Source organism: Lissotriton vulgaris, chromosome 1_1, assembly GCF_964263255.1.
Source record: "Lissotriton vulgaris chromosome 1_1, aLisVul1.2, whole genome shotgun sequence".
NCBI lineage: Eukaryota > Metazoa > Chordata > Amphibia > Caudata > Salamandridae > Lissotriton > Lissotriton vulgaris.
In genome coordinates, this window is record NC_141685.1 from 961484427 (window position 1) to 961504329 (window position 19903).

Consider the following 19903-nt stretch of genomic DNA (forward strand, 5'->3'; position numbering starts at 1 on the left):
TTAAAACCCTGGTACATTGACTTGGGGAGTAACCCACTTGCAGATGTTGCAAGATTTGTCCCTTTCACATTCTGGTGCAGATTGTTGTCTACCCCAGAATTGTCGCACTATGCCAATGCGCTTAAAGAGGTAAGAGAAGCAGACACGTCCCATAAGATCAGCTGGCTCGCCAAGATAAAGTGTTCTCTGAAGGAAATGGGTATGATTCACCTGTGGGAGAATCCAGTTGGGAACCGGTTGCCATTCAAAAAATAATTTAAGGAGATATACTGGGCTATAGTTAGAGCGAACAATGTACGATCATCTAAATACTCAACATTAGTTAACAGTTTTCTCGAACACAAGCTTGAATCCACCTAGGAAAAATGTTGGGATTACATAACCAAGCCCAGTGATAGGAAACTTTTTTACCAGTTTAGGGTTGGTACCCTTCCGGTTAAATTCTTTACAAAAAATTGGCACAATTTGTCCGACAGTAAATGTACATATTGCAATGACCTGGATGAAACAGTCCCACGCATACTGTTTGTATGTCCCACCTACAAATCTCCACGGAGCAAGTGGCTAAAACCTATTTGCTTAAATATGGGTACTAGGACAAGGGCAACCGCATTGCGAATACCGAAAACCAATACTCAGGAACCTATTGTGATTGCATTAGCAAAATTCCTAGGATGGACGTGGAGAATACGATCTGCTCTTATTAGCTAAAGCAATAAAGTAAAGTGACTGCAGACAGTGATTCTTTTAAAATGAACATATTCCAGGACGAAATCTTGCTGCTTTGTATATAATCGAATGATTGGCACATTGTACTTATGTAAATATTCTATGGTTTATTTGTTTTTAATAGCTGCATGATATAAAATTTAATTATTTTTTATGGTCTGTATAGTTCATTAGTGGTTGTAGTTCCTCTTTTAAGATAAATATACAATAACAGGCTTTTTCTGAACATGATGTTAATATTTAAAAAATTGTTAGAGTGTAATAAGATGTTAACAAACAATGTATACACTGTTACTGTACATACAATGTGTCTTTTATGAACACTGATCGAAATAAAGACTTATAAATGTAAACGTAAGTCGTAACCCTGTTTCATTGTTGTACAAGAGGTTTACATATTGGCTGAATTCTTCAGATGTTCCGTTCCATAACATTAATAGATCATCAATAAATCGTAACCATAGCATGATTTTTTCTGTATATTCATCCATATTCTCACTCCAAGCTACTTCTTTTTCCCACCAGCCCATTGTGAGGTTTGCATAGCTCAGTGAAAATGACATGCCCATGGCGGTCCCGCATGTTTGGCGATATAATTGCTGGTCAAAGATAAAGATATTGGGGCATATTACCAACGAGTAGCGATATTTATGGCTAACTAGGCTTTGCAACGATTTTTTTATTGTTAAGCATCGCCAGAAATTATCGCGGAGATAACTTGCTATTAGCATTGTTTATCTCAGAAGTGATAAAAATCCTCAAGCTAACTGCCAAATGAGAGATTATCGCTGGAAAACCAACGATAATCTCTCGAAGTTTGGCGTTAGCTTGATGATAGGGGCTCACAAACTTAACCATGATATCCACCTTCCATAGGATATCATGGCTAAGTCAGGAAAATACCAGGTGTAAAAAAAGCAGCACTAACCGCGGTTAGCTCTGCTTTTTTATCACTAACTGGGTTAGCGATATCCTTGATAATAGGAGAAATGTCGCTTAACAACATTTCTCCTATTATTTTTCTCTGGAACGCCCCCTTTGCATCTCATTAGAGATGCAAGGGGAAGCGTAGAGAAAAGGGGTGCTAACATGCAAATTTGCGTGTTAGCACCCTGTTGCTGATAGGGGGATAATTTTATCTCCGCTTTCTTGACTTTTAAAGCCAAAAAAGCAGAGATAAATTCCTTGATAATATACCCCATTATTTCTTAAGCAGAGTCGTATTTATATTTTTGTGTAAGGTGTGCGTTATTTTAGATGCAGTTACCTGATGGTGAAACAACAATAAAATAGTTACACAATACATTTTTTTTCTAGCCAAGCTCTAGATGATCACTCTGCCCGATGACATTCAGGATCAGAGTTCCCTTACATTTTTTAATGCACTTTGATCACTGGGTTGCCTGAGAGTCTCACCAATGACTATGATTTGAACCTCTGTTTTCATAGCTCCTTTGCAAGGAGTAAGAATTGAGAAGAAGACAGAGGACATGCAAAGTATATTGGAAAGGAAGAGGAAGGGCCAGCTCTGTTCTTTGACCTCTCCGGTGAGGCCTAGTAGATATAGATTAAGCAATGTATCTTTAAATTTAAATCAAGCCTCTGAGGGGCTGGTGGCACCAGTCCCCTAATTCTCCCTCAGCCTAGGGGGGAGTGGGTCTGCTGTGCTGCCCTAGGGTAGACATTATGAATGACCCGCGAAAAAGAGGAACCTGTAAACTCGTGTTGCTAAGCACTGACAACTTGGAAGTGGCTATAGAACTGGGTGGCTAGACAGTACTGTCACTGACTTTGGCAGGGCACAACACTGCCCCGGGATAGGAAACCAGTTTGTGCAGGAGTGCATGACCAGAGTCCTACAAGTGGTTCTGCCTTTCTGCCATGGGACCTGGACAGTGCTCTTTCTGTGGACAGACGCGATACTAGAAAGCGCTCCTGCAGAGGACCATCCGAGGTTACAAGGATTCATCAGCCCTGGAGCTCTGCAGGGCCTTAATCGTCATCACCACTAATTGGACGCGAGGCAATAGAGGTTCTTTCCTATTGCAGTCCCCATTTGTTCCAGACTGAATGTGTCTCGTGTATTCCTATTAGTAACTGGAGGGCGCTGAAAAGAACACATCCTGGCAAACCGTGTGTGAATCCATGCAGTGGGTGCGGAGAAATAGCACTGTGAAGATACATCTTGTGAGAGGATTTGTGGCTTTGACGCCCATAACCCAAGGGACAGGCACCGTTCGACAAAGGAAAATACAACCACAATCAGCTGTTCACACCTTTGAAGATTCTGCTTGAAGCCCTCTTCAATCCAGTATCCTAAGTACATTTGACAGTTTAATAAATGTCCTCTTTTGATGTGTGGTTATCCAGAGTCCCCTTTGGGTGCCTTGAGGACCTGTAATGTGGTGTATTTATTTTTGGCTCTGCGCCCTCTTGCCTGTGTCTTTGTCCCTCCGCTCAAGTTGAGAACCCCTATTGGGGTGGGCTCTTCAATCTGTTAGGCGGTGGCTGCCGGGTTCTAACTCATTCTGCTCCTACACGTATCACAGGAGCAACAAAAAAACATGTCAAAGCTCCTTCAGTGCTCATGACCCGACAGTATGGCAGAAGATATGGTGGCAGCGAGCTAACCATTCCCCTTTCTCCTCCAAGCCCAATCTCAGAGAAAAGGCTGGGCCCCCATGTCCAAAGCAAGTGTGGGCTGAATCGCTCAGCACGCGTACGCAAAGGTGAAGCTTTTGGGTCTGACTAGGTTTTGGTTAAGGACTTTTTGGTTAGTGACCTTTTCACTAAACTTAGTCTGTCGTGTTCTGAAACAGGACTATGTGTGGGTGATCTTTTGACAACATCGGTTCTCCTGAGATTGTGATTGGCCCCTATTGTTAGAGACAAAGTGGGGCTTATTTACAAGCCCTTGCGCCACCCCTATGTCACTTTACCATGTTAAAAATGATCAAAAGTGGCACAAGAGGCTTGTAAAGCCCCTATATTTTGAAGAGGGTTGGAACTGTTTATTGAAAAAGGAAGTAGGTCTTAATTAGGTATATATATTGAAAAGCTGCTGACAAAGGCAGAGGCCTGATTTGTGCATATGAAGGAAAGCATGTACCAAATACAGGCAAGGATTGGCGTATGTCTACTTGTAATTTTGTGTGTAGTATTTAAATGTGTGTGAATCCTTTGTAGTTTGGTGAATCCTTTAGAAAGCGTTCCGCAATACCTACGCAATCAAGGTAAACAGGTTTTGCGGCACCGTTGAGATTTTCAGGTGGGAGAACATCTTTACAAACTTGACAAACCTCGAGCTGAAGCAATCCCTTAAGCGCCAACATATGAAAACTGAGCTATATTTGCTACAAGTGTATGCAGGGAATAGGCATTGATGGATCTGATTTTCTCCCTCAACTTACTGTGAAGCTTTGTCTCCTCTGGCAACGGCTCAAGTTGTTATTGTGGTAAACATTGGTACCAACTACTCTAAATTCGCCACCTTTAACAACCTCTAAATATACATCCTACTTGTGGAGCGTACCAGGTGCTACTAGACTAGACAAGGTGTCCAGTCTTGTGCCTTCATTTTGCGAATCTCTGTTAATCATTAGTTTTTCATATACTAATCAGAAGGCACAGCTTGTATTCTTCATGCTTCAAACAGATGAGTCAGTCCATTTTGATCCACTGAGCGCAGGTAGTTAATGTAGGCCCATTCTCTTCAAAGTTTGCCATGTTCATGTGTGCGGTCTGTCAGGAGTTCCCACTTTTGCTTTGCCATTTCACCATTTATATTAACTCTCTATAAGACATTGTCGACTGTGCTTTCAATCATATACTGATAACACACATATCCATCTGAGAACCGATTGCCCTCAGAAGAACATACATCGTCTGAAATAATACCCGAGGAATATGACCTGAACTACCCACGGCTGGATACAAATCAAAGGGGATAAAACAGAGGTCATCTTATTTTGACCACACACCCTCATGTTAAATGTCCTGAAAATGTTTCTTTCTCTGACTGTTCAATCAGGGCATCACCTTGGAGACCAAAGTGAAAACTCTGGACGGCGTCATCCTTGATAGCACATGGTTCGAGGAAGCCCTAGTCAGCGGCATCACCCGTACCACATTCTGTTTCTTTAAAATACAGCTCTGCAGACCTGATGACGTGGCATGAGAAGCCCTGAACTGGTTGCAGTAGGAGACAGGATTAGATTCGTGTGTCTTTGCACTATAAGGCTGCCTCTGCTGTTCTCCTCCACTCCTGCCACCCCGGAAACTGATACCTTCAGACCAATATTTCAGCCTGTCATCCAAGTAGGAGTTCAAAGTCCCTGCACAAATCGGCAGTACCCCAGAATCCATTCAGGTTGTCGTCCATTTGTGAGTAGGGGGACCAACAGCTGGACTATGAGACTCGCTCACCCCTAATGTTAACGAAGAGAACCTAACCAATTTTAACCAAGACCACAAGTCCCAGACGCAGTAGGATGTTACATGAAATCTCAAGATGGGAAAATTGTCAACCTCAATACAGGGAATCACCAGGTCGGTCACTTTAAGTAAATTCACCCAGTCGCTACCTCGAGGCCTCTGAATGCAGATATGCCAAGGACCTACCTGGCAAATTTCGTTACCTCGTAGCCTTCCACATAACTCCTGGGTAAGATATTTAATAAAGTTCAGGGCTTTCTGTACATTTTATCCCTTGCATAAACTTTTACAAAATGATGCTGAAAATAATGTTGAAGAGTCTAATTAGTCTTTTTGCACGCCTCGAAAATAAAAATCGTTGTTATTATCTGCACTTCATGCTAAAACATATGTGACCCGCATCACTTCCGTTTCTTGTTTTGTGTCGTTAACAATGCCATGCTCACAATGCTCTTTTTCACAGGATGGCTTTTGTACAGAAAGGTGGAGCGACAAGAAGTGTCCCACAATGTCCTGTCGCCATTGTTTGCAGTGCCTTTCTGACAAGCAACGCCCTTCTCAAGGGCACGTGGCCTCCCGTCACTAGGCCACGAGGTTGACATTTTCCAGTACAATAGGCCTTGGAAAGAAACGACGACGCAGTGGACGCCGCCCTAGATCCCCGCCCTTGAAGAGGTCGCGCGGCCTTGAATGTGTCTTTAGTTTCATAATGCAGATTCGACACCGGTCCTTGGTGGCCTTTATGCCAGCCGAAGTGTCACTCCCCACCTCGTTTTCTGTCTTTTCACGCCTCCTCTGGTTAATAAGCCTCTTAAGAGCTGTTTTGTCAAAGTGTCGCTGGCTGCCACTCACCTTCACAATGCAGCCCCACCTGTGTGATTTCAATGCCCCACGTGCCCCGCCCTTTCTCATCGAACTTGATAAAGAGATAGCATTAGCAGCCAGAAAAATTTAGTGCTTTTGCACATATAACAGCAAAGGGAGTGTGTGAGGATCCACTCGAGTGGCGCACATGTCCATATTTGTGTGTATACAGCATTATCTAGAAAGGAAATGCAAAAGACGAAAAAATTCATAATTAAAAAATATATAGAAAGAGATAATAGTGTTTTTTTGTCACAGTTATGAAACAAATGTGTTGTTATTTATTGGGTCCTGTTAAGAGTTAGAAATGGGCAATCGTTCTTTGGTGAATCAGATTTATTTTTCATCAACGGACTTAGAGCCAGAGCAAGACAGAATAAGGGTACAAAGAAGGAGGAAATTAAATGCAGGAAAACAGTGGCAAAGAAAGAAACCAAAAAGAACACTTAATGGACAGAATGCAAAACTATGTCGTACATTCACCCCAGTACAGAGATCTGGGCCTAAATCCATAGTTTTTTTGCTCACCATGCCATTCCAGTTTGGACCATCCATATGCAATTCAGTCTTGACCCTTCGCTCAATGGGAACAGTCCAGCCCGAACTGCCAGGCCAGGTCCTCTCTGGACTGGAAACAAGCATCCTATTACCGGTTTTGGGCTTTCATCCCTCATCAGCCAGGATAGCTAGACTCTAGTGGCATGGAGAGCATGTGACCCACGTCTGGGCTTACCCGTTCCACTCGAGGTGACAAATGCAAAAAGAACAATTGAGTGACAGAATGCAGAACAATGTCGTACATTCACCCCAATACAGAGATCTGGGCCTAAATCTTTTTTTTTTTGCTTACCATGCCATTCCAGTTTGAACCCAGCCATATGCAAATCAGTCTTGACCCTGCGCCAAACGGGAACAGTCCAGCCGAATTGCCAGGCCAGGTCCTCCCTGGACTGGGTAAGTAAGTAAGTAATTTTTATTATGCATGATTAATTAAAACTGTTGCATACATTAAATAATCTTTAAAATCAATATTCGTTATTATAAACATTTTGACCAGTTAATAAAATAATTCACTGTTGCGATAGAAAAACTAATCCACTTTAAAATGATCCAGTCTGTATCTTACATAAATCTGCACAAAATATAATTAATATTCTAATCAGGATAAAAGTCTGTATCATAAAGGTTATATTATTGAGCAGTACGCTCACAGATTCCATTGTCTAGAGGTTTTTCTTTTTTTGCAGTATGTTAGTGTCTTTCTCCATAGAGTTCCCTTACCGCTCTGGTTATTCGAGGCAACATAAGCAGCTTCAAGGTGTCACTGCTGGAGTGGTCCTAATACGATGCTCAAGTTATTAAGGTTAGCTATCCTCGACTAACTAGTTTAGTTCTGAGGATCATCATGTGGTACTAGGCCGAGGCTAGTACAGATATGTTTTTCAATCTCTGTTCAGTGAGATCAAGGAATTTTGTAAGGTGGCAATTCAGCTGTGTTAAAGTTGAATTGAAGCACAGGATCACCGCCGGTCTGCAGGACCTGATGCCATGCTGGTTAAAAAATGGCTTTAATAAAGTTTTCCTTATATTTTTTAGTTTATCGCAGATACAAATGATGTGGATGAGGTTCTCAACTCCCTAGACTGGAAACAAGCATCCTAGGACCGGTTTCGGGCTTTCAGCCGTCATCAGCCAAGATAGCTAGACTCCAGAGGCATGGAGAGCACGGGACCCACGTCTGGGCATACCCGTCCCAATTGGGGTGACAAATGCAAAAAGAACAATAGATGGACAGAATGCAGAACAATGTCGTACATTCACCCCTGTACCGAGATCTGTCCTAAATCCATCGTTTTTTTGCTCGCCATGCCATTCCAGTTTGGACCCAGCCATATGCAAATCAGTCTTGACCCTGCGCCCAATGGGAACAGTCCAGCCCGAACTGCTAGGCCAGGTCCTCCTTGGACTGGAAACAAGCATCCTAGGACCGGTTTCTGGCATCAGCCCTCATCAGCCAGGATAGCTAGACTCCAGTGGCATGGAGAGCACGGGACCGACATCTGGGCATACCCGTCCCACTCGGGGTGACAAATGCAAAAAGAACAATTGATTGACAGAATGCAGAACAATGCAGTCAGGTACATTTGTATTTTCTGCTGGTAACTAGAATCTCTATAAAGGGGAGTGATATTTACCCAGCTGGTGGAGAAGAGAAGCTCTGGTAACCAGTCTGGCTGGCAGGTCACTTATCAGCTTCTAAATGAGGCCCAGAAAGTATAACGAGGAACAGAAACTAGTAGAATGAGATTATTTTGGAGATATCCACCAGGTAAAGTGTTCTAGAGTGGGGTTGCCACCATGGAAAGGTCCCATCTGTCCACGCCCATCTGTTGTAATGGAGTTGGAGTGAAAAGGAGATTTAGCAGGGAACTGAAGACCTGGCACAGCAATATTTATGTGATTTTCTTCTGTATAAACTGGCACTGTTTTTTGCTCAGATACAATACACGAAAGAACAGACCAACAATTATGGATAAAGCATAGGCTTTTCAAATTTACCCAAAGCTATTGTAAAAGATTGTGGGCATTTAAACCTTGGTTTTACTAACTCATAGAGTAGTCAGTAGGTGTTACTCTCTGTAGTAATGAAGCAATATAGTCAAGTGAGGTTGGCTAGATCCTAATATGACATTAGCTGAAAAATGAAAGCTTTCAGAGTTATCACAGAATAGAAACTAAACAGCATATAAACAACCAAACATATGAATAAAAGCAGCATATGAACTACATAACCCTTACTAATGACCCGCCTCAAGTAGTGAGTAGCTCCGATTTTGACTGTCTATTACTTTGTCATTTTTCCCTGCTTCGGTGTGTGAAATCTACGGCGATGTCACACATAGAGGGACACACTCCTTTAACAGGAACTCCTATTATGGGTCCCCTAGATAAATTCTTCTTCAGAACAACTGCCGATCTTGATCGAGATTTGGCCATGGCAGAGCGCCGTATTGCCCTACGTCAATCAATTGAGTTACTGAAAAACACCATCTTAGAACCCACTGCGACAGTGATTTCTGAGGTTCAATCCTCAAATTCTACCCAGCCTAATACAGATGCAGATCTGTTCAATACGGACAATCTTCCTCTAATTTTTCAATCTAGTCCATCGGCTTCCCTTCAACCCGAGCAACTTTCCCCCTCAAATACCAAGAGTATTATCGATCTCATCGACCTTGTCACTCCCAATTTACCAAAGACTTCTGAGGTCGTACATTTAACCACCACGCCTGTTACCTTAAACACCTCAGAAGTATTATTACCTCCTGATGGTAAACAGCCTACACTTCCTGTGCCTCCAAATTCTGTTTCCAATAAAAATCAAACTCCATGCAATCAAACTAAAAGGAAACAGTCTATTATTAGATCACCCCCAAAGAAGCGCAGAAAACGAGGGTCGGCCAAAACGGACACTCCTATACACAAACAACAACTTCCAAAGGATTTACTTAGACAAGAACTTCTTCAAATGGTGGAAGGGGTTCCCATTGCTACCAGAAAGACTTTGACTTCAAACGTACCACCATCCATTAAGGATTTTGTGGATGCAATGGAACATCTCCTAAAAGCTCTACTCATTCCAATAGTAGAAAGAGTAAAGAGAATTGGAATACAATTGGAAAACCTAACAGGAGGTTCTACTCATAATACTACAACTAAAAAGGAAATACCAAACACTGTGAACGTAAAAGATGGCGAAAGATCAATCAATCAATCAATCAAGACATTTGTAGAGCGCACTACTTACCCGGAGGGTCTCAAGGCGCTTGGGGGGGGGGGGGGGTGCTGCTACTGCTCAAACAGCCAGGTCTTGAGCTTCTTCCTGAAGGAGAGGTGGTCTTGGGTCAGGCGCAGGTCGGGAGGGAGGGACTTCCAGGTCTTGGCGGCCAGGTAGGAGAAGGACCTTCCTCCTGTTTTCGTTCTTCGGACGCGGGGGACGGCGGCGAGGGCGTGACTGGCTGATCCGAGATGGCGCTTGGGAGCGTAGAAGTTGATGCGGTTGTTGAGGTAGCTCGGGCCTTGATCGTGTAGGGCTTTGTGTGCGTGGGTGAGGAGACGGAAGGTGATTCTTTTGTTGACGGGGAGCCAATGCAGGTTTCTCAGATGTCCGGAGATGTGGCTGTGTCGTGGGATGTCGAGGATGAGTCTGGCTGAGGTGTTCTGGATCCGCTGGAGTCTCTTCTGGAGCTTGGCGGTGGTTCCGGCGTAGAGGGCGTTGCCGTAGTCCAGTCGGCTGGTGACGAGGGCCTGGGTGACCGTCTTCCTGGTCTCGGTGGGATCCACTGGAAGATCTTCCGTAGCATGCGCAGGATGTTGAAGCACGACGAGGAGACGGCGTTGACTTGTCTGGTCATGGAGAGGGAGGATTCCAGGATGAAGCCCAGGTTGCGTGCGTGGTCTGTCGGTTTGGGTGCGGTGCCCAGGGCGGGGGGCCACCAGGAGTCGTCCCAGGCGGAGGGTGAGGAGGAGCCCAGGATGAGGACTTCCGTCTTGTCTGAGTTCAGTTTCAGGCGGCTGGTCGTCATCCACTCGGCTACGTTTTTCATCCCTTCGTGGAGGTCGGCCCTGGCGGCGGCGGGGTCGTTGGTCAGGGAGAGGATCAGCTGGGTGTCGTTAGTGTAGTAGATGATGTTGAGGTTGTGTTGGCGTGCGATGGCCGCGAGGGGGCTCATGTAGACGTTGAAGAGGGTGGGGCTCAGCGAGGATCCTTGAGGGACGCCGCAGATGACTTCGGTGGCCTCGGACTTGTACGGTGGTAGACGGACTCTCTGTGTTCTTCCGTCGAGGAAGGAGATGATCCATTCCAGTGCCTTCTCCTGGATTCCGACGTTGCTGAGGCGCTGCACTAGGGTGCGGTGGCAGACAGTGTTGAATGCCGCGGAGAGGTCTAGGAGGATGAGGGCCGCTGTTTCCCCGTTGTCCATCAGGGCTCGGATGTCATCGGTGGCAGCGATGAGGGCGGTCTCGGTACTGTGGTTGGCTCGGAAGCCAGACTGTGAGCGGTCGAGGGATCCATTCGTCTCGAGGAAGGCGGCCATCTGTTTGTTGACGGTCTTCTCGATGACTTTGGCTGGAAACGGGAGGAGCGAGATGGGGCGGTAATTCTTGAGTTCGGTGGGGTCCGCTGTAGGTATCTTGAGTAGGGCGCTGAGTTCGGCGTGCTTCCAGCTCTCCGGGAAGGTGGCGGTGTCGAAGGAGGTGTTGATGATGTCCCGCAGGTGGGGTGCGATGACAGCGTCGGCCTTGTTGAAGACGTGGTGAGGGCAGGGGTCGGTTGGAGATCCGGAGTGGTTGGAGTTCATCATGCGGACGGTGTCTTCGGTGCTGATCGGAGTCCAGGCGCGGAGGGTGGTGGTGGGGGGCGGTGGTTCGGTCGTGGCGTGCGTCGGTTGAGTGCTGAAGCTGTTGTGTATGTCCGTGATCTTGTTGTGGAAGTAGGAGGCGAGGTAGTTGCAGAGGTCTTGCGATGGGGTGATGTCGTTGTTTCCGGCGTTGGAGAGCTCTTTCACGATGTTGAAGAGTTCCTTGCAGTTGTGTGCGTTGTTGTCCAGCCGGTCCTTGAATGCAGTTTTCTTGGTGGCGCGGATCAGTTGGTGGTGCTTCCGGGTGGCAAGCTTGAGGGTGGTCATGTTGTCCGGTGTTGGTTCCCTTCTCCAGGCTTTCTCGAGGGCTCGGCAGTTCTTCTTGGAGCTCTTGAGTTTGTCGGTGAACCATGGGGCCTTCTTGCTGCCGGGTCTGCTGGGCGGGGTCCTCAGTGGGGCCAGTTCATCCGCGCAGTTGCTGATCCACTTCGTGAGGTTGTCGGCGGCCTGGCTGGGGTTCGCTGAGCTGGCGGGAGGGTGCTGGCTCAGGGATGCGGCGAGCTGGTCGGCTGTGATCTTGTTCCAGCTTCTTCGAGCAACCTGTTGCTGGTGGTGGTGGATCGTCGTTCTTTTGAAGGTGAAGTGGACGCAGCTGTGGTCCATCCAGTGGAGTCCGGTGGCGTGGCTGAAGGCGATGTCTTTGCTGGATGAGAAGACGGCGTCGAGTGTGTGTCCGGCGAGGTGGGTGGGGGTGGACACCAGCTGCTTGAGACCGAGGTTGGTGAGGTTGTCGAGCAGGGTGATGGTGTTGTGGTCGTTGTTGTTCTCCAGGTGGAAGTTGATGTCCCCCAGGAGGATGTAGTCAGCGGAGGGGAGGGCATGCGGGCTGATGAAGCCGGCGATGTCCTCGCTGAATTGTGTGCGTGGTCCCGGGGGTCGGTAGATCAGGGTGCCTCTGAGGGTGGTTTTGGGGTCCGTGTGGATCTGGAAGTGCAGGTGTTCGGCGGTTGTCAGGGTGTCGTCGTGTTGGTCTTGATGTGGATGGTGTCCCTGTAGATGACGGCGATGCCTCCTCCAGTCTGGTTGTCGCGGTCTCTTTGGGTGATCTTGTAGCCCTCTGGGATGGCGATGGCGATGTCGGGCGCTGAGGAGTCGTTCATCCAGGTTTCCGTGAGGAAGGCGACGTCAGGAGCTGTGGTGTCGAGGAGGTTCCAGAGTTCGATGGCGTGTCTGTGGCTCTAACTCTAACTTGGGAAAAACAACTGTAGAAAATAAAATCACGAAGGAAACAAAATCCTCAATCAAACAAACACCTGTAACTATGTCCAAGCCAGTAACTAAGGCCCCTACTGTCCAACATAAATTGACGCAAAATACAATGTCACAATCTGCACAAATAAACTCCCTTATAAACTCGGCAAGAATGGGGAACGCAAAAAATAGCTCAAACATCCATAAGAGTGACTCTTATAATAGTAGACCAACTCGGATAAGAAACGCGGATTTACCCCCTGCAGCCTCACAAAATGTCATTGTTTTAACTGGGGTTCCTCCACTACCAACTACAGGAGTGTATGAAAATCATGCCAGTCTCAAAAACAAGGTGATATATTGGCTCAAAAATAACAGGGTCTTCCACCCCATCTCAATGGAGATATTATTATGGTGAGAAGAACGAACTGGGTGGGTATACGCCCTAAAGATATAGAAGGTGACGTTATTATTATTACATTCAAAGATCCCAGAGTTACGTCACACATCAGGGATTGGTACTCAGATTTTGAAAATGGCCCGATTACACCTAAATCCCTTTCCTATTTCTACCCTGAAGCTTTAATGCGTCCGAAATCCCACCAGCCCAAGCCCTATTTCGGTAATTTTACCTTTCAAAAGCATAGAAGACCATCTTATCATAACTTTCCACCAAGATATGGAATTAGGGAAAATATTTTGCCATCTCAAACTCCCTATTATAACACAGGTAAACCATGGGATACTAAATATCCCTCGACGCCCGGTTACGCTCCAGTGGGATATGGACAATTGTTTCCACCTCAAATTCCTTCATGGAATTTCCCCTGTTATAACCAATATGAGCCACTCTATGGTCTGGATGACATAGAAAGACTTACTCCTAAGAAAGTGGACTGTCAACCTAGGGAGAACTTACCTTCCATTGTACCCAATGAAACCTTGACAAAGCCTTCTCTGACCAATAGTACCCAAGACTTACAAATAGAAAACATGATAGAAAAAGGGGATACAGTAAAAACACCAACGAGACAGATAGACCGGGAAAGAATACCTAAAATGCGGTCTATCAGTGGGGGGCATAGTAAACCCACTGCCACATTAGAGATTCTCTGTTGGAATCTGGCAGGTAATAATTCAAAAATCATACTACCTACTTGGTTGGATGTGGTAAATCGATACCTTGTTTTGTGTTTTCAAGAGACCTGGGCGTTGACCCCTATACATTTATTGGGCTACCAGACTTTCCATTCACCTGCAATAGCAAGAAATCAGGGTAGACATAGTGGGGGTGTCTGTACGTATATAAGTGTCACAATAAGCCACAAGATTGTAAAAAAGATATTAAGGACATCTTATCAAATAATTGCCATGGATGTTGGCTCCTCCATGACACTGCTGATAATTAACTTTTATAATAATATGCCCCCAGAGCCATTGGAAAAGGTATTGGAAGAGTTACACCGCTCAGTGGTCACACTTAAAGAATCACGCGGCGGCGAGTGTGTGACAGTCTTTATGGGTGATTTTAACTGTTACATATGCCCAAATGCCATGAAGGGCACGTGTGATATTTCCATAGAAATGGATACTAGTATTATTAATGATACTCCTAACCATCATTTTATACATTCAAACTCAGGGGATTTACTAAATAATTTTTTAGCTTCTTTTAATTTAGATTTTGCTAACAATTTAACCCTCCCACGTAGACCTTTTGAACCCAGTTTTCATGGTAGAGGTATAAATTCGACTATTGATTTCATTCTTTTTTCACAGATGTATGCCCCTTTAATATCCTCCTGGAACACTTTGGACCACTTATATGGGGATCATTATCCCCTAGCCTTATCTATCGTGTTGCCCTCTCCAGTTTCCATGCATAACAGCAACCCCAAAACCAATTATGAGCTACCAATTGTTTTGGGGGCTCACAATGGATATACCATCAAATGGGATAAAATCAATCCTACTAGACTGCTGAAGGACCTATTGACGATGAGGTGGGAGGAGATACATATTTGCCTCTCCTTAAATGAACAGCCCCACTTCGTCCGAGAAGCCTTCTTGAGAATACAGATCAGTCTCAGAAAATTGCTTACACGACAGTTTAAGGCAGGGCCCATCACCCCCAAAGTTTGGTTTGACAAACATTGTTCTATAGCTTTAAAGACATTAAAGAATCTTTTGCATAAAACACCAAAACCAACTACGGAGATTCGACAAGCCAGACTCAGTTATCGTATGGCTATTAAAAATAGAAAAAAAATTACTGAAGGAGGAAGCATGGAAAAAATTGGTGTCAACAAGTGAAAATCGAGATCTCTCGGCCTTCTGGAAATTTATAAATACCCCGCTCCCATGGGCAAAGATGCCGTAGAGAAATATTGACCTTGCAATTGATGGTGAAACGTGGGCTGCTCATTTTCAAAACCTATATAGTCAATCCACATCGACGACATCAGAACCAAAGATTTCATCATCCATGGACCTGCTTGATGTAACTCAATCCAATATTGTCTTCAGGTGGGAAGAGGTGGAGATGGCGATAAGGGAGAGTCCAGCTGGCAAGGCACCAGGGCCGGACGCCATCCCCACAGATGTTTTCAAAGCAGAAATATCCTTTTGGGCGCCAATATTGACATCTGTCTTGAACTCTGCAACTACTTCGGGCCACTTCCCATCATGGGATGAGGCTGTAGTGATACCCATCTTCAAAAAGGGTGATAGGCATTCTCCATCTTGCTATAGGCCTATCTCCCTGCTTGATTCCCTAATGAAGATTGCGGGCCGTATTATTCTGAAACGTCTTGAAGCATGGGTAGTGGAGAAGAACATACTTTCAACACTCCAGTATGGCTTCAGATCAGAGAGGAACAGTTGAACAAACTCTGAACCTACATCTTATTATGTCCAAATACGTTGACACAAAAAATGGAAACCTGTATGTTACCTATGTAGACTTAAGCTCTGCTTTTGACTGTGTAAACCATGAACAACTTTGGGATATATTGGAACGCTTAAGAGTAGATTCATCAATACTCATCTTTATAAAGAATTTGTATAGAAACGCAGGAGCTAGAGTTAGATATGGCCCAAAAGGAGAGTGCTCGCCAAGATTCTCCATAAGTAGAGGGGTTAGGCAGGGGTGCATATTGGCCCCAATGCTCTTCTCCCTCTATATAAATGCAATAGGAGATCATTAAAAAAACTTTGAATGTGATTATCCAAAGGTGGCAGGGCAATCAATCCCTATCTTGCTCTATGCCGATGACGCGGCTATACTTTCACAAACTAGAGTGGGGCTACAAAAGGCAGTAACGGCATTCAGAGACTTTATGTACGATAAAGGCCTGAGAGTCAACATTAGGAAAACTTACTCAATGGTCTGCAATAAAAAGATAAATAAAAGATCATGCCCCATCCATATTGAGGAGCAAAGACTAGAGACAGTGGACAATTTCACGTATTTGGGCATCTCTGTAAACCGACACGCCTCTTGGAAGTCGGCAGTTAAAATGAGGAAACTTGCCCTTGTTAGAGCTGTTGGTGGTCTCAGAGACTTTGCTGGAAGAGTAGGTGGGAGGCCTGTTAAACAGCTAATTATTCTTTATAAAGCAAAATGTATTTCAACAGCTATATATGGGGCTGGCCTCTGGGGCATTGAAAAAGACATTTCCTCTATTCAAATAGAGGAAAATAATTTCCTAAGGTATTTATTGGCAACACCCAAATCCACTTCCGTATACATGATGCATATTGAGTTAGATTTATCATTTATTTCAGACTTAATTAAAGTGGAGCCCCCACTTTTGTGGCATAAAATCTGGACCACTACTGAAACAGATCTGAATCGCGAAGTGATACTGGACATTCTCAAACAGGAGGGGGCAAGACACACGAAATGGCTGGCTTACATTAAAAACTTTTTTGTGGAAATTGGTCACCCAGAGTACTTTTCTGATCCTTTGACCTTGGATTCTATATCAAGAAAAAGCTTGAGAAAAACTTTATTGGATCACTTGGAGACTAAAAGATGGAATCATCAAAAACTAAATATAACTCTCCAGGCATACCAAAGGGTGACACAGCACAAGGGGCTTCAAGCATACCTGTCCACTGATTTTTCTTGCTATGCTAGAATGCTCCTTGCCAGATTTAGACTGGGGTCATTTTTCCGTCTTATAACCTTTCCAGTAGGAAGTGATTGGTTGCGAAATCTGAGTTTTTGTCCATGCGATGATACCTCTGTGCAATCAAATATCCATACCATCTTATTTTGTACTTATTATGCGATCCCCAGGAAAACATTATTGAAACCCCTACTAAAGAGATGGGGTCTGAGGTCCTGCAAGGACGCATATGAGCGCTTACAGATGCTAGAGGACAAAGAAGTTATATGTATCATGGAACAGTACTTGAAGTTGTTGATTAAATTTAGGAAATCTCTGCAAGGCCCTACTTAAATATACTGTTTATTAGATTTTTATAATAATTCTTAATCATGATAAGATTGGTTCTCCTGATCTTTCTTTTTAAATGGTAATATTTTCTTCGATATACTTTTCCATTCCTATCTATTTTAATGAATTGATCAAATGAATTGTTTTATAATTTTTCTGTAATTGTACGCTTGTATGATATTCTTTGAAATATCGAATAAAGCTTATTTTGACCTTTGACCCGCCTCAAAAACAAATGTGAGAACAGACTTGAGCCAGTAAAGCGACCAGTGCTCAAAGCTTCCTGACCCTGCTAACACTGCATAGTCATACTAAAGACAATATAGCACTGTATAAATCTCGTTAAAAATAATATATAATTTTACGTAGCTTTTGGCTTAGGAGTCCTGAAAACTCGATATCCTACAATTGCCTCTATTTATTTGTAAACATTATTTGTAATTGCTAGAGTCTTATTGTGGCAGTGTTGAAATGGCAGGGCATGAGGTATTATTCAGATACTGAACTAACCAAGAGTTATTTAGAGATCATTTCTTTAGATGTACCTCCCCCACCATAATAGTAGACTTTACCCATGTGAACAGCCTTGTGATTCTTTTTCGGGCACTGCTTATAAATGTGCCCTTAGAATGAGCACAACACTTTTTTTTTCTTAATTCAGCTTTAAGTAGGCATCCTTTTTGTCTTCACTTCCAGAGTTTAAGAGTATACCATGGGGGAGTAGGCAGTAGGAGCTGGTTCTAGCTTTCTTCTCTTGGGCTTGCCTATTGATTGCTCCTACATACATCTCAAACCATGTTTCACTTTCCTTCTTCTCCCACCATCCTTTCTAGTTTCATTACTTAGTTCAAGGATGTCCGACGCAGGTCCACAAGGCCCATATTCATGCCGGGTTCTAAGCATATCTCAATCAGATGGATTTTATTTCAATCTACCTGAATAGGAGTCTTCCACATGATCATGAATATGGATCTGGCCCCGATAGATTAACTGTAGACACCCTATTAGCCAGACTGTATCCCCCTCAATGCTTCTGTTTCAACTATCTACATTCATGGCCTCCTTCCCCATCCAGCTGTCTATTACTAGGAAGATGAGGGCTTGCCCACAAATCTCTCTTGCTGCTAAAATGAACTTGAAACAAAACTTTCTTTTTTAAGTCTCTCTACAGGCAGGTACTGTTGTCTGGAAGACCTAGACCCCCATTAGGGTGATGGGCGAACTTTGTCCGCCCGCCATCCCATCGCAAAAAAGGGACCGCCCGCCATAAGGGCGGGGGTCCCGTTTTTGGCATTAGTATGCACCCGCCACAGTGGCGAGCGCATCCAGCATCCCTACCATTGTGGTGGGCGGTGCACTCAGCACCGCCCCCCACAATGGCAGGAAGGCATGCTGTGCACTTCCAAGCACAACATGGCAGGCACCGTGCGGTGCCTGTCATGTTGTCCATGGAACTGCTGGGGGGTACCATAGATACCCCCATGTGCACCCCTCACCCCCCCAGGGTCCTTGGGGGCCCACAACGGGCCCCCAAAGCAGACTCTGCATGCCTTTCCGTGGCGGCATTGCCACCACGGAAAGGCATTGCAAATTGCCCATCCTAATATGGCTGGCGGTGTCTGATAGACACTGCCACCATATAAACCCTTTTCTGCCCCGGTCGCAGGGCGACCGGGGTGGAAAAATGGCAGACGGTCTTTCTGTCCGCCGCGGACCCCCCAGCCATACTAACATGGCGGGGGGTCATTCCGGCACGGATGGCGGGCGGATCGCCCCCGTCAGGCCAGCGGTGGCTACCGCCAGCCTGTCGGGGGTGATCCACCAGGCATCCTAATGGGCCCACTAGTGTCATCAATTCATCAATAACTTTCCAAGAGTGGGCTTTGGGTCAATCCCTTCCACAATTTAATTTCATGGGGTTTGCATGGTTTGCCATTACTAGAATGCACTGCCCATCAAGACCCTGGGATTTAACGTATGGCTGCATTGTCCCATTTGCTCTGGTAATGGTGCATCAAGTGATCTTTTGACTGGCTGAAAATGAGAAATGATATGTAACTTGCTATTGAGTCAATGTGTGTTCTTTGATGCATACGCATTGCAGACAATTACATTTTGGTTTATGGTTTATAGCTTTTTTATTTACGATTATGAGTGCTTTTTAAATGACAGCCGGCTATAAATACACAGTGCAATTTACTTATCTCTTTGCTCATTCATTTATTTTTATTTTGCTGTGTGGATTAAATGCTCTTGAATTTTCAGGGGTTTTTTGTTCACAAAGAAAAGATGTGTGTTTAGAAAAGCTTTCTTAAACGTGCAATGTGAATAGTAGCATTTCATCTAAAGTATTTACTATGCAATATTTTGCTACATATACCGTTTAAGTTCACCACTGTAAAATCATGAATTCTGTTTGGAACATGCACATACACTCCTGTGCATTTCATTAGTAATGTTTATGCTTATTGTCGAGAATATGCTGGCGTTTTAGATTCAAATATGGATGTTGTTTTACAGTATATTTGATCTTCCTGTAGCTTCGAATATACTTGCTACTTTCATAGTCCAAGTAAGCCTAGAAGCCATGGAACTCAGAATTATGCATTTGCACATTTCCAAGAAGCGTGACCGCGCTTTTGAACCAGGCAAGTGGAAGCAGAATTTTAGGAGTAAAATGAACCTAATATTTAGGAATGATATCTTCTTCTCAAGGAAGTTCTGCACTTCTTCAGGGAGAAGATCATACCACCTGCTCATTAGATATGTTTTTTCTGAAAGTTGCAAGTTCTATCACAT